The sequence below is a fragment of the Dipteris shenzhenensis genome, chromosome 7 (genome assembly GCF_047967505.1).
Source record: "Dipteris shenzhenensis isolate YYH24624 ecotype China chromosome 7, Dip_SZ_1.0, whole genome shotgun sequence".
Taxonomy (NCBI): Eukaryota; Viridiplantae; Streptophyta; class Polypodiopsida; order Gleicheniales; family Dipteridaceae; genus Dipteris; species Dipteris shenzhenensis.
The window spans coordinates 2,971,958-2,974,921 of NC_141602.1; positions in this window are offsets into that span (position 1 = coordinate 2,971,958).

Sequence of the window (2,964 nt, forward strand, 5' to 3'; positions counted from 1 at the left end):
GTAACCTTGCAAGTCTCTTGAGATATGTTTTGGGAGAGAGACATTCTTGGGATGATAGAGAATCCTACTAGTGACCTTGAGATGAGTCAAAGAATGGATCCAAGGGTTGAGCTAACAAGCTAGATATCTGGAGATGATCATAATAACTTGGGATGAGAGAGAATCTTACATGCAACTAGATTGGATTTTAGATATGAAACTTGAACTAGGTTCCAATGGATAATCTCCAATTGAGCTTTAACAATAGGGCCCCCAATTGGAGCCGTGGTTGTGCTTGATGAAAGATAACCCTTCAAGCCTCTTGAAACACATTTTGGGGAAATTTTCTTGGCTGCGAGAGAATCTACTGACAGCCTTGATTTGAATGTAACAATTGATTCAAGGGTTTTGACACAATAGGTTGGAGATTTGTAGATGATATTCATTAGCACTAGGGAAGATCCTTGGTAGCAATCGCACATTGATTATCAGGGTCAATGACACTATTGCCCTATCCATGATCGTAGGCAAAAGAAGTAGCTCAATGGATAAGGTTAGTCTACTTGATAAGGCAAACACATTGCCAATCAGATACAACATAGTTTCACCATTGCATTCTATACTAGACACAATTGGACTTACGAGTGCGAAGCCATTGCAAATCCATCTCCTAGGACCAATGAGACGAGGCATTGATCAAGAAAAGGGATCTTAAGCAAGCACATATGGTATTTCCACTAGCAACCTTCGACAAGCATGGGCCATCCTAACCGTCACATCTTCTTACTTGTAGCTTAAGAGTTTTTGGAAGAGAGATTTTTATGATAGAGAATCCTACTGATAACCTTGAGATGAGTTGAAGAATTTATTCAAGGTTTGGTCTAACAAGTTGGAGATCTGGAGATTATCTTCATAACCATTGTCGCAGATTCTACGTGGCAATCATCAACTAATTCTAAAAGTTAATAACATTACCATTGTATCCATACTTGTAATGGAGAAGGGTGATCAACTTGATAAGACGAGTGCATTGACAATTATACACCACATCTACCATTGGATTCTATACAAGAGATGATAGGACTTAGGAGTGTGAAGCAGTTGTTGCACATCCATCTCCTAGGACCAGTGAGCAAAGTTGTTGAGAAAGACAAGGGAACCTACGCAAGACTTCAAAGTTAAATCAAGAGACCCTCAATCTATAAAATTGATTTATGTTCTCCATTTGATCTTAGCTTTACTGGTTGAACCAATTGTATTTTGATCTTCAAAACTATGTCTTGTAATTTGAGACAAAATACAATGAATTTTTTTTGCCCCCCAAAAAAAAGAAAATGTTAAGTACTGGGTCATAGTTGAGATGGGGTTGAGCATGTTGAGGGGGAAGGACCTTCCACGATTGTGCAATACAAGTTAAGGGAAAGATGCGCTTGAAGGCTTCTGTTAAGAAGAAACCATTCATTAAACATATCTACTTACTTGGATATGATCTACTTGGGTCCATGTTCATCTCTTGTTTCCATGTTCACAATCACACTAAGATGATGCTTGATTCATGGATTCAGAAGCGCCTTCATTGGAGTTGGTCATCTCCAAAGCCTCGATAATACCAGTTCATGAGAAGGCGGCCCAAAGCATTGAGAAATAATAGCAAAAGGTAGTGATCAGCCAAGATGCAAGCTTCCAAGAGATCCACTCCCTAATAGAGTATTCCCATGTGGTCCCCTCCCCCTCCCATCCATGCATTAATGGCCTCCACGTGTTGCCCTATGTGTAGCCTTCGAACTAGTGTACATCATAGATTAAAATCTCAAAGAAGATAAACTAGAGTTAAAGAAAAATCTAGATCTAGGAAGGAAAGTGAACTTTGGCATTAAAAAAGATGAAACCACTCTATTGTGGGAAGACGCTAGAAGACTTTGGTAAAGTTAACATCCAAAAGACTAGTTTAAGGGGGGTATGAATATCTTGGAGACTAATTTAAAGGGGGTATGACTCTAGAACATGTTGAGTGCAAAATATGATCTACTAGATGCGGTCAAATTGATTGTGTGCCAAGGGCCTTTGAAGAGGCAAAGGACAATCAAGATTGGTGACCCACAATGGAGACTAAGATGGACTCCATTGAGACAAACAAGACTTGGGATATGGGTTTACAAAATTGGCATAAGTTTATAGGGACCAAATGGATATAGAAGGCTAAGTATTAATTTGATGCAATTACAATGGAGGTTTGGGCCAATTTGAGGCTAAGTATTAGTTTGATGCAATTACAAGAAAATAGTCACTACAATGGAGGTTTGGGCTAGGTTGAGCAAGCAAAACAACACCCATCTGGTATATTTGACCAAGTATCAAGACAACTAGTTAGGAGTCTACGATACCTAGCCAACATCTATTTGCATGCAAGACACAAGAAATCCTAGCGCGACTTCACATAGATACTATCATCTAGTTTGGGTCAGAGGCGTACATGCAACAAATCCACATCTAGATATTAGACATAACATTATTTGTGTAGCTTAATTTTGATTCTAATAATTTTGAAGGTCCTAGATGTGTTAGGATACTCTCTCTTCAAGACTCCATATTGAAGATCACGCATAACTCCCAATTATGACATGTTTGCCAATAAATGCAACACTAAAACAATCTTTCAAAGGTCCATATGATAAAATTGTGTACCTTAAACTTAGAAATCCACCAATAGATTGGCAAATATCAAATCTCAACCATTGCTCGACACAATATCTTCACGGCTATCCAAAAAATCTTGAATATATCATTTGTATCATTAGAGTTCCAATAAAAAAATCTCCAATTTGCAAAAAAAAAAACTCCATGGAACTCTTCGCAGATGTACAAAACTCCGTGACTCTTTCCGGCAATTGAGTTTTTTTTCAATCCCTTTGATCAACAAGGGCAATATTAATTGATAAAGGACCTTTATTAAATAAGAGCATGAACTGAATCACAGTTTACTTA